The sequence below is a fragment of the Arvicola amphibius genome, chromosome 15 (genome assembly GCF_903992535.2).
Source record: "Arvicola amphibius chromosome 15, mArvAmp1.2, whole genome shotgun sequence".
NCBI lineage: Eukaryota > Metazoa > Chordata > Mammalia > Rodentia > Cricetidae > Arvicola > Arvicola amphibius.
In genome coordinates this window covers 15,058,069-15,070,826 of record NC_052061.1, presented here as the reverse complement: position 1 = coordinate 15,070,826, position 12,758 = coordinate 15,058,069, and the positions used below count along the sequence as shown (strand labels likewise).

At 51.4% G+C, this 12,758-nt stretch overlaps 1 protein-coding gene across 1 annotated transcript in view; it reads left to right on the top strand.

Moving 5' to 3' along the window:
- Cacna1a (calcium voltage-gated channel subunit alpha1 A) overlaps positions 1-12,758 on the top strand; it is a 270,463-nt gene that overhangs the window by 75,338 nt on the left and 182,367 nt on the right.

Here is a 12,758-nt window from a genome sequence, read left to right as displayed (position 1 = left end):
CTAGGACATAGCTGGTCGCTGAGCTCCAGGTTCAATGAGAGAGCCTATCCCACAAAATAAGGTGGAGATCAGGAAGTGCGAGGCAACTGAGAAAAACCTAGACCTCGACTTCCGACCTCTGCCTGTGCAGCATGGGGTCTGCACCTGTGTGCGGACACCAGCTCCCTCTGTGGCTCCTTCCCCTCCTCCCATCCTGCATGTTCCAGTGTGTTTTGTTTCTGAGGATGAGACTCGCCTGTGCTGTTAGAAATTTCCATTTCCTTCCACCTCTCCCTCCCTCAAGCTATTATCTTGTTCCTTTTCCTACCTGTCTCCACCTGCTATCCAGGTTTATCCTCGTTGCTAAGAGCAGGGGCTAGAGCCCTGGGCTCATATCCCGCCTCTGACACCTGCAGAGCAGTTTGGCTCTGAGCAAATCGTGTAAGAGGATATCCTCTATACTGGTTTCTACCTCTTGCTTTCCTGAGACAGGGTCGTCATGTAGCCTGGACTGGCCTTGAAACGTCCATTGTTCCTGAAGCTGGTCTTGAACTCTTAGTAGTCTTCCTATGTCGGCCTCTCCAGTGCTGAGATCACAGGCTTTGCAACATTGAACCTGGCTCAACTAATATTTTCCAATCAGAGTCTCAGCAACTGTGCCCTTGAAGTCAGGCGTGGTCATGTGGTGGGAGCTGGCCGGTGAACATGAGAGGAGCAGTGTGGGGTCTGTCTGGATTGAGCTGGAAAGCCAGTATCTGAGGCGCCCGTTGTCTTTTTTTCTCTGCCTTCAATCATGGACGCACGAAAGCTCTATCCTGAGTCAGTGCTGCAGGAAGGAGGTAGAGTCTCCATTGCGTTGGCAGCAGGCATGCTGCTTCATCAGGAGAGCATGGGGCATTCAGCTGCTGTGGTCCAGGGCCTGCTTGTTCCTGCAGTAGCAGGTGGCCTGTGCTGACCACCTCTTTTGTTAACCAGGTTCATATATTGAAATTCTGGTTAAGTATGCCCCCCCCCCGCTCTCTTCTTTCTTTGGTTTTCAATGTCAGTTATCTTTTCCTCTTTCTGAGCCCCAGGCTGTATGTAGTCCCCTCACCTGCACCCCCTCCCTCCCCTTTTCTTTTCAACCTGCTGAAGGGCAGAGAAATCTGCACCAGCTCGTTTTAGCTCTCATCCTCATCTTCTCTTTCCACTTTCTGCTTTTGATCTTTTGGAGGCAGGGTCTCACTATGTAGCCCAGGTTGGTCTGGAACTCACAGAGAGCGGCCCATTCTACCTCCCAAGAGCTGGGATTAAAATATGTGCTCTCATAGCGTGCCGGATTTCCACTTTTAAAGGGTTTTCTGCCTTATTCTGGATGCTGCTCCTTTCCCGGCCAGGCTATCAGACTGGGGTCTCGAGTCTTCATCCTTTTCCTCTTTCTCTGCTGTTCCCTGCTGGCTTAGCACTCTGAGGACTCAGCCCTAGCTGCAAACTAACAGAAGATTCAAATGACTCGGAGACATCAGGTTCAAGGCCTTTCCTTCTGTCCACCGAAGCAGGATCTGAGAACCATGGCACACATCCCTTCTCTTCCTGTAAATGCCCCTCATCATGGAAAGAGATTCAGTCAGGGTCAGCAGAGACCCAGGCGGAAAAATCTTGGCCTCCCGATGTTCCTGCGGCCCTGGGCTGGTATTGATGGAGCTCCCGGGGCTGCGGCCAGAGGCTCTGGATTAGATCAATAGTGTTTGCACAGTGAGCGCTTTTGGGAGTGAGGTGCAGTGTGGTGCTGTATTTTTTTAATGACCAAGCAAGGAGAACCTTCATGCCTCGCGGGGCTGGCGAGGGAAGGGCTGGGCAGATCCAGATACCTGGGGAAAATGCGGAGGAACATTTCAGCAGGGCAGAGTGTTCTAGAATGTCTGTCTAACTCGATATACAAGTGCAAATCGAGATGCTCCCTGCCTCCTCCAGCTCCTGGTGGCTCCAGGCAGCCTTTAGCCTGTGGTCACATCCCTGCAGTCCCTAGCTGACTTCACAAAGTGAAAACACGCATAGAATCCTGCTTCGGTTCTAACCCTGCATAACCTCCTTAGTTTCCGACTCGGTTTATATCTGTAAAGACCCTGTTTCCAACTAAGGTCACATTCCTAGGTCCCAGGAAAACCTGAAGTTTTGGGGAATGCTTTTCAGTCTGTTATGGAACCAGGACCACTCTTCAGCTCCCTTCCTAAACCATCTACTTCTCCAAGCTGACCTCACTGCAGTAGGGTCAGGTAAGGGAGGCATCCCAGCTCTGCCACCACTCATGCGCCCACCAGGTCCAGTGAGTTCTGCTTCTGAAGTCAGGCTCCATGCCCTCCTGCCAGCACTGCCACCCAAGATCAGGCCACCTTCCTCTCGACCCAAAATGTCTGGGATAGGGCATAGTTACTTTCTCTTTGCTGTCACCAAAGATCTACTAAGAAGCAGATCAAGGGAGGAGAGATATGCTCGGGCTCACATGTGAAATAGAGCCAGTCTGTTTCAGCGAGGACTTCACGCCAGTGGGAGTGTGCTAAGATACAGATCCACAGACTAGCAAAGAGGGAAGCTAGGAACTCTCGAAGTCCACCCCAGTGACCTCTACCCCCTCCAGGGTCCACAGACTCCCAGAACAGTGTTCCCAGCTAGGTACTGTGTGACCACATGGGAAGCCTGAGGAGGCGGCTGGCTTCTCCCTCAGACCTCAGGTGCCAGTGTGAGAAGCCAGACATGCAAGTCACAAATTACAGGAGTCCACTCACGTGACATGCAGAGAGACAAGAAAGGAGTGACCAGACGGCAGTAGTGGGAAGAAGGAAGGGGGTTCAGTTTTGCTGACATCGTAATTTTCAACAGCTGGCCTCTGGAACATGGAGCGGCTCAAACTCCATTGTTTTGCGTTACTGTATTCATCAGCTCTCTGTCACTATAGCAAAATACCCAAGGCAATTAACTTAGGAGGAAAAAAGGTTAATTTTGGCTCATGATTCTGTTGGTTCCATTTCAGGACTGAGTGGATGTGTGTCTTGGGGCCTCTGGTAAAGGAAATGGCTTACATCTGGAGTCAAAAATAAGGAAAGAGAGCGGGCCAGCTGAGTCCACAGGCCCCTTCAAGGGCACGTCTCCAGGGACCCAACTTCCACTAGGATCCAACTCTCTTTTTCTCCCCCCTTCCTTCCTCCCCTTTCCCTCCTCCCTTTTTTCTTTTCTGTCCCCACCCCCATTCCTCTTTCCTCGCTATGGTTCACTCCAGCTCTTGTTCTCAGCCACAGCCCAGGCTGGTCTGGAACTCACGACACTGATCTTTCTGCCTCACCCTGACTAAGGGCTGTTGCTCCCAAAGGTGCCCCCATCTGCTAGTCCCTGCCCTGAAGCTGAGCCTTCGCTTGGGCCCTTTGAAGATGTTTAGCTCGTGGCCTCCACCCTGAGTGGGCAGTTTGTTGTGGCAGCCTTAGGAAATGAAGGCAGACATTGAGAGTCTGCTGAGAAGGCACTAGGGGACTTGACCATCACTAGGACCGCACTGGGCAGGAGAAAATGAGGAGACGCTGGGTCTTTTTCCTTTCCTCTAGTCTTCTTGGTGCTTCACTGTCTGTACTCACCTGAAGGCCGGGGTGTGAGGGCAGGCTGTGCGTTCACTCTAAGCCTGCCTCTGCAGATGCTAAGCAGGATGGTGCATGTTCTGTTTGGAGCAGTAGAGAATGCCAACCACCGAAATGCATAAGAGTCCCCAGAAGAGGAAAAGAACAGACTTAAGGATGGAGAGATGATAAATATAGTAGACATGCACACGTAGATGCACAGAGGAGCGAATAGATAGGCAGTGGGTAGACAAATGAGCACATGGATGGATGGAAAGAATGAATAGGCTGGACAGACGGACACACAAGCACATGGGTTCATAGATACACAGGGAAGGAATATTTGTCCAGGACTAAGGCTTTTAGTGATTTGGTAGAACAAAAGGAAGGGGAAAGGAAAAGTTGGGATTAGAGGCCAGGAGGATGGGAGGGAATGCAAATGTACACAGGAAGGCAGCAGTCAAAGCAGACATGTCATGAGAGCCAGCATGGAGCCCAGCCAGCAGCCCCAGGACCCGGCAGGCTGAGGAGCCTGAGACTGGCCAGCCCAGGCAACAGCAAGACCCTGCCTCAAATACATGGAGGACCGGTAGACTAGACTGAGCTTTGGCAGGTGACAAATGATGGGTTATTTAGATAGGTGGTGAATAGGGGATAATAGATGGTCGATTAGGTGGGTAGATGATGGACAGACAGACGGCAGCTGACAGTTATCCTCAGACTGACAGATGACATAATGGTGGATGGGTGGGTGGACAGATGACAGATAATCTAGAAGGTCAAAGCATCCTGAGGTTTGACAGCTGAGGTCACAGGTGGCCTCACTGGGCGGGAGGGTCCATGTGGCAGCTGGGTCTGCAGAGCCCAGAAGAGTGGGAGGAGGCTGGCAGTCACAGCGTGGCTGCTGCTTTATATGAAGGATGGTGGGGTAGGGGGTGTGACCGGAGTCATGGGTGGAACTTGCACTGGTGGGAGAACCATGGTTTCTCCCAAGGTAACATGCTTGTCCCTGAGCAGAGGTTCACCACTGTCTCCTTCATGGGGAGTTGGGGATTCACCAGTGGCTGTCTGTGACCTAAGGCTGTGTCTAGTGTCAGCCTAGGTGGTTGGTTCTTTGGGATTGTTTGACAGCTCAAGACTGGTGGGTGCCTTCTGGGATGGGTGCTGTTTGGGAGGGAGAACAGAGGTGTGGGTTAGAGGACTCAAGGCCAACAGGGAGGCTGGAGAAGGCCCCTGTGAGTTCAGTTGGGGTGCCGGCTTGCATTTAAGAGCAATAGAAAAAGAGAAGGATAGCTCCTGAGTCGGATGCTGGGGCAGGGGGCCGTGGAGGGAACTGGTATCTAGAAAACTAGGAAAGACACAGTTCATAATAAGAGGGCACTAAGGGAGGGAACAACATGAAAGCTATCATAGAAAGATGGGGAGGGTAGAGGGAGGGGACCCGACCAGATGCTCTTCAGTACTTCATAGAAAGATGGGGAGGGTGGCGGGGGGAACCTGACCAGACGCTATTCAGTACTCATAGAAAGATGGAGAGGGTGGCTGGGGGCACCCCACTAGATGCTATTCAGCACTTCAGTGCTACCAGTGGAGCTTGCAAGGGATGATGCTGACCTTACTTGCTTTACGTGGAAACTTCTAGACCATATGTGTGAGTGTGTCTGTGGGTGTTGTGTATTGATTTTTCCATGTTTCAGCTTTTTTTGACTTACGGATTTAATTTCATATGAAGCACATGTGTTCATATAATCCCTTGGGGAGGAGGGGTTGGTTGGGGTGCAGCCCAGAGCTAGGTGCTGGCTATCCTTGGGCAGCACTGGTCCCCAAGCCTTCTTTCCCCCACCTCCTCATATCATTTCATTTCCTTTTTTACATTTTGCTTAGTGTGTGAATGCACGCATGTGTGTATGCGGGTGCATGTGTGCACACACATGCAGGTGTGAATAGCAGAGAGCGACTTGTGGGAGTTGGTTCTCTCCTTCCGCGATGTGGGTCCTATGACTGAATTTAGATCTCAGGCTTGGCAGCAAGCACCTTTACCCACTGAGCCATCTTGCTGGCCCCTCATATAACTTTATTATAATGGAAAAAATACAGCCTTGTAAATTCAGGGGTGACTCACATACGAATGGATGTCAGATATACGCTCCTTTGGACCCTTTCTTTGTATCTCTGAAATTCTCTCGAGCACATAGAGATACAGGCGAGCAGTCAGACCTGCTTTGCCAGTAATGAGACCAGCTGAAGTTCTGGGGGAGTGCTGAATAAATGATGAGGCCGCCACCTTTTAAAAGAGTGAGGCCCATCATACTGTTAGGCAGTAATGTGTCCGGGATGGTGTAAAGCCCAGGAACTTAGAGGAGGCTGTTGACACCAGTTCTACAAGGTGGTCCTTTGTGCTTTTATCTGGTTAGTTGTTTGTATTGAGCAACTGCTGTGTGTTCTACACTCAGAAAAAATGCCTGGGATGTGGCCTAGAATGAGCCTAGGTCTTGCCCTAAATGGGACTGTTGTTCTAATTAGGGCAATTCATATAATCAGACAAATACGTCAAATAAATGTTGCACTCAGTAGGGTGAGTGCAGTCCACAGCAGTGGGACGAATGAAGTGCACAGCAGTGGAGCGAGTGAGTACACAGCAGTGGAGCAAGTGCAATGCACAGCAGTGGGGTGAGGGCAGCACATAACAGTGGGGTGATTTCAGTGCACAGCAGTGGGGCAAGGGCAGTGCACAGCAGTGGGATGAGGGCAGCACATAGCAGTGGGCGAGTGAGTGCAGTGCGCAGCAGTGGGGCTAGTGAGTGTTGTCACAACAGTGGGTGAATGCAGTGCACAGCAGTGCTTTGAGATCTGGTAGCAAAGACTTGGGAGAAGAGTCCCAGGGAGGGATGGGGCAGGGTAAAAGCAGGAAGAGCAAGGCCGATGCCAGTCCAGGCTGGGCTACAGGGGTTTGGGAAGGAAGAGGTGGAAAGAGAAAGGAGAAAGGGAAGAAAGGGAGTAGGAGAGAAAGGAGAAAGGGATGTGGGGGAGGGGGAAGGGAGAAGGAGGAAGCAGGATGGGGAGGGTGGGAGCAATGCTGGCAACAGCAGCTATTTAACACAATAAACTCCATTGCTTGGTTACAATGGGATGAACTTCTTCTCTGCTTTCACAGTGTATGAAATGTTCTAGTCTTTGGAGGAGCAGGAATAAGCAATAGAAACCATCCCTGACTATTGAGCACTCCACTCTGGCTGCTTCTTGCAGCTCATCCGGAGGAAACTGAGGCTCGGGGAAGCATGTTTTTAACCCAAGTCAAAGCCCCTCTGACTCACAGGCCCTTGAAACTTTTCCTGGGTCACTTCTTGGAAGGTGAGGGCGGCTGGGGGTACAGGCTTACTCTGCAGTCCTTGAGGTCGGGCACAGACTCACGGCTCTCCCACCTCAGCAGGATTTCCTGTACGCATATTCCCAGCGTTGCATGCACACTGGTACATCTCGCCTTCAAGAAACAAAAACCTTGGAATCCCTCGGATAATATGAAACAAAAAGCATGTCAAGTCAGCTTAAATTCTTCTTTTTTTAAAGACAGAGTTTCAGTGTGTATCCCTGCCTGCCTGGAACTTTCTGTGTAAACTAATCTGGCCTTGAATTTACAGAGACACACCAGTCTCTGCCTCGAAAGTGCTGGGGAAGGAGTAAGTAGCTGTGTCCCCACAACAGCTATCTCCTCATGTCCTTAAAGACACGATGACTCTGCCCCCTCCTTCACTGTGGAGGTGAGATGCAGGTCTAGCAGAGCCAGCTAGAGCTCCTGTGCTGAACTCTATTCCAGCAAGCCCTACCCACCCTCTCCAGCAGCATCGTCGAATCCGCCCTGGCCCGTTGGCTGCTGGCCATGGTGCTGAATGTCCCTGCCTGCCCTTTCCTTAGGCTGTCTCCTGGGACCTCTGCTGGATAGAGGGTGGAAAGCCTTTCTCTAGCTTTGCCTGTGATTGCTGGTGGGAGCTGAAGATTCCGCAGGCCTGCCTGAGAACTTGAGACGTTATGGGTTGGTGAAAGCCGGACTGGTCATTCATGGCGACTCATTTCCGATGGGCTTATAAGGTGTGGCCAGCACACAGTGATTGATCGTTGGGGAATTAGATTGTGAGCTGTGGCTTGGCCGTAGAGCATTTGCCAGTGAGTGTGAGGCTCTGGATTATCCCCAGTGTCATTAATGAATGAATTAATAGTAGCAGTTACTTAAATCTTTGGTGAAATATTATCTGTTTGGCTAAGGTCTCAAGTGCAGGGGTAAGCATGGTGGAGCACATCCCTGCACTTGAGAGGCTATGGCCTGAACACCAGTTCAAAGCCAGCCTGGACTACATTGAAACACCGTGTCTCAAAAAAAAAATCCAAAAACCCTCCTTCTTATTTTTTTTTTTTTTTTGGTTTTTCGAGACAGGGTTTCTCTGTGGCTTTGGAGCCTGTCCTGGAACTAGCTCTTGTAGACCAGGCTGGTCTTGAACTCACAGAGATCCGCCTGCCTCTGCCTCCCGAGTGCTGGGATTAAAGGCGTGCGCCACCACCGCCCGGCCCTCCTTCTTATTTTTAAACAGAGGCAAAATCATGCTTCAAAGCACAGCAAGTGAGGGCTAGGGTGCACTGTGCCAGAGTGCTGTTAGCATCTGTGAGGTCTCATGTCTCACAGTGGTCTAACTTACAAAACTATAGCAGCCGGGCTAGTGACAGACTTGGGGCGTGGCTCGTTGTCACCTCCCTTAGCTGTGTCAGACCCTGGGTTCCATCCTCACACTGCAAAAATAAAAGAAAAAAAATGAGTAAAATTAAGTTGCGGGTTGTGGTGTGTGCCGCCATGTAAGCACGCCCTGCTCTCCTGCCTCTTCTGTGACCTTGACCAAGTTTAGAAAAATCTGTCTGAACCTTGACTTCATCTAAAAAAGGACAGAACTCATCTGGCAGGGTGGTTTCAGGGGACCCCAAGGGCAGAGCCCTGGTCACATTGCCTGCTGCAGCATCCCGTCTACAGCTGTGCCATGGTGGCTGAGCTATGACTGGACCTGGAATGTCCGGGCCCAGTTCTTCATTCAGTGGTGGTGGCAGAATGTGGCAGCTTCTGCTTATTGTAGCGATCACTTGCTCTCAAAGGCCCTTTGCTCTGCTGGCATCTGAAAGCAGTGGAAGCTGGGTATCAGGTCGCTCTTGTGAGGATGGGTCTGCGGGCTCCTGCAGACCGGGTTGACTCCTTCCGAGCACTTCCTCAGTGCATGCCTCTTGCAAACCTCTTCTGGGGACAGGGTCTTTTAAGGCCGGGGCTGAGGTAGGGGGTGGAGGGCATTGTGGGAGCAGGCTGTAAGATTAGGGCCTGCTCCAAGGGCTTCTAAGGGCTGGGTACCCACTGCCATGTCCACTTTGGGAAGTGATTTTTCTTTGATGGACTGATTCCCCAAAGACGAGACCCTGTGAGCCCATGCAGCCTTGCCTTTTCCCTGAGCAGTTCTGAGCCATTTCCAGAGTCTCCTCCCAGGATGTTCTGTGGGGCCCATGGGGCCTTTTGAGGAGGCTGGGGCCAGTGGGGAGGCAGCCTGGCTTTCCAACAGACTAGCTTCTCTTCTTCCCTCTGCCTCCTCACTGCCCGAGGACTCTAGACCTGCTGACACAGTGACTTTGTCTCCAAGTGCCCAGGGGGCAGTGCAGCCAGCACAGGCATTGCTCAGCACCACTGTGAGCCAGAACCTGTAAATCAGGTGCAGGGGGTGGGGCTGAGGAGACTCCTCCCCTGCTCCTTCCTAGAGCAGTCTTCTATCTCTGCCTGGGCCCCTTCCCCTCTCCTCATGGCAGGAACCCATTTATAAGATCTTAAAAAATCCAGATTTTGATTTGTGTGTGAGGGAGTGTTTTACTTGAATGTGTGTATTGCACCGGGTGCATGCCTGGTGTCCTTGAGGTTTAGAAGAGGGGGTTGGATTCCCTGGCACTAGAGATATAGGTGTTTGTGAACCACCATGCGGGTGCTAGGAACTGACCCTGGGTCCTCTGGAGGAGTACAAGTGCTTTTAATCAGTGACCCATCTCTCTAGCTCTACAAATGCCTTTTTAATAAATGTGTTTGCCTGTGTGTGTGTGACCTTGAGTGTCATCCTTAGACACATTGTCTGCCTCCTTTTGGGCAGGATCTCTTCTTGACCTGGAGATCACCAGTTCAGCCAACCTAGGCACTGAGGAGCCCCAGGGCTCCACCTGTCCCTGCCCCCTCAGCACTGGGATGACAGACCTGGCTTCTTCCATGGGTTCCAGTAATCAAACCCATGTCCTCATGCTTGTGACCCAAGTACCTTAGCCAGAGCCATTTCCCCAGGTCCCCGATTGTAGGTTTCTCACGTCCCTGGGAGCTGGGTCTAAAATGGGGGGGGGGGCATGAATGAGGAGCTACATAAATCAGTATGTAGGTTCTCCTCCTTCCTTCCCTCTGATGAAGTATGTGCTGCACAGCACAGGCGTGCTTAAGGGAACCAGAGAAGCCCATGAGTCAAGGAGGCCAGAGCAAATCCCTGCTGGTGTCACGCCTGGTTAGTAGGAAAGACAATGGACAAGATGAAGATGAAAAATACGGTGGTCTCTTAAATACAGTGTGTGGGGAAATTAAACAGAGAAAAGAGTTGAAAGAAGTGGCCCTTGAATAGAAACCTAGAGGAAGCCAGGGAAGAAATTCTGTTGGTATCTGCAGAAAGTCTTTCAGAAGTGTGGGCAATGTATGCAAAGGTCCTGTAGAGGAAACGTGCCCAGGATGCTTAGAAAATCTGGAGACATGATGGTTGGAGTTCATGACCGAAACAGAGCATAGAAGAGACAGGCCAACGGGGCAGTAAAGGCTCCTGGACAGTGGAGAGGACCTCAGCTTTTCTTCCAAGGGAGATGAGCCCTGCTGATATGCTATGAGTGCTTGTGTGTTCTATAAACTGGAATCTTCTGCTTGCCTTCCCCCATCCCAACATTACTCTTGCTTCATCAAGATGTAGGGTGTCTTCTAGCCCCCTGGCCTGAGTGAGGGAATCTAGGACTCTTGGGATCACTGGGAATCTGGGTGCGGAGATGAAAACTGGGAGAAAAGGGAAGAGCCCCTCCTCCTGAGAGGGCTCAAAGCCCTGGTGCCTGGCTCCACCCACCCCGAAGTAGAGCACAGGCTCCTCGAACTGTGCCAGAACACAGCCTAGAAGCTCTAGAAGGCTTCTCCTGACTCAGAAAGTGGAGGCAGGCCTTAGACTGCATCCTTAAAGGGCCATAATGCCCATGATATTGAGAGCTTATTTTGTGTGGCCAGAACATAAGACCCACCGTCACTGACTCATACTCGGGGTCTGTGAAGTGCCATTGGGAGCTCGTGTGTTTATATTTGACAAAAAGAGGAGGAAATGGTATCAGGAACTGAGCCTGGAAGATGTGAGTCTGTCGTTGCAGGGACTCAGGAGGCTGAGGCAGGAGAGTTGCAGGTGTAAGGCTTGCCTGGGCTGCAGAGTGACTGAGGCCAGCCTGGGTGACTCTGCAAGATCCTGTCTTGAAATAAAAAGTAGGAAGAGGGCTGAGGATGTAGCTTCTTAGCATGCGTGAGACTTGGGGTTCTATCCCCAGCATCGCCAGAACTGATAAATAGAACACAATGAAGCTGCAAAGAAGAAATGGAGTTTCTCTTCTGCTCATCTGCATGCCAAGTCTTCCTTTCAGACCTCAGGGATTCTGGGTTCTGAAGCCCAGGCACTAGGAACCTTGCTGACACAGCAGGACCTAAACGTGGTGCCAGCTGCTGCAAAGGCAGTTTCACGGCAGCCATCTGGGGACAGGAAGCCAAGGAATGCCAGAGGGAGATGGTGGCTCCACAAAGAAGCAGCCACCCAGGCTGGGAAGGCTGACTGAGAGAGAACGCGAGTCTCATTCAAATCGCCAGCGCCAGCAAGGGCTTGGCCTTGCTTTCTGTGTGTGCAAATATTGGCTCTTGTTTTCCAGGCTGCAGGGTGAGGCAGAGGGAAGTCTTTGCAGTGCTTTGTTCTGGGTCTGGCGCTGAGAGGCAAGACGCCAGTCACGGATGGGCTTGTGAGTCGTTTTTGTTGTTATCCTGAATTGCTGTTTGCAGCTGGGCACTGAGACTGATACCAAACAGAAAAGGCCTGGCCATCCCTCCTTCCTGAGATGCTTCCTCCTCTGTTTACTGTCTCCTCCTTTACCTTTCCACCTGGAAAATGGGTTTAGGCTTCAGTTCCTTCCAGCCTTCTAAGGGGTAGTTTGACGGCACCTCCAGAATACCAAATCCAGTGGCCTGTCATCCCATCGCTTGGGAGACTGAGACAGGAGGCTCCCAGTTCAAGGCTAGAGATTGAGACCCTGGTTCAAAAACCCAAGCAAACTGCCACACAGATCTAGATACAAAGTGGAGACCAAGCCAGTCAGCTTCTCAGAGGGAAGCACCGAGAGGCTCCAAGTCCTCCCACCCTGTAACTGGAGGCACACTGTCCTTGGGGGCACACGTGATGCATTTGGCTTTGCAGACAGCAGCCATACATGCTACGCCACTCCTGGCAGTGTCCAGGACAGTGCCCACTCACGCACTGAATCAGGCTGGGAACCTGTTCTCCCTATCCTCAGGTGCTGTGGTTGCACATCTAGAATCCACTTGTTCACTCTCAGCCGTCCAGCTCCAAGATTGCTCCATCCACGAGCTGTTGGACTAGGGCTGCTTCTGAGGGACTGAGCCAGAGAACTTGGGCTGTTCTCTGTGTGTCAAGATAGAACAACAGCATGGGTTGCTCCCAAGGGACCCAGCAGACAGTCCCTGGGGCGAGGGAGAAGGGCAAAGAAACAGGGTGCGTCCCTTCTCTCAAATATTGTCATGTCATCAGGTTCCCCCTGCCAAGATGCCTGCTCTGTCCACTTTTTTTTTTTTTTTTTTTTTTTTTGGTTTTTCGAGACAGGGTTTCTCTGTAGCTTTAGAGCCTGTCCTGGAGCTAGCTCTTGTAGACCAGGCTGGTCTCGAACTCACAGAGATCCACCTGCCTCTGCCTCCCCAGTGCTGGGATTAAAGGCGTGCGCCACCACCGCCCGGCTTGCTCTGTCCACTTTTATAAAAGATTTGTTTGGTTATGAGGCTTAGCCTTTAACGACTATACTGAGCCATCTCTCCAGCCCACAAAAGACTGTGTGTGTGTGTGTGTGTGTGTG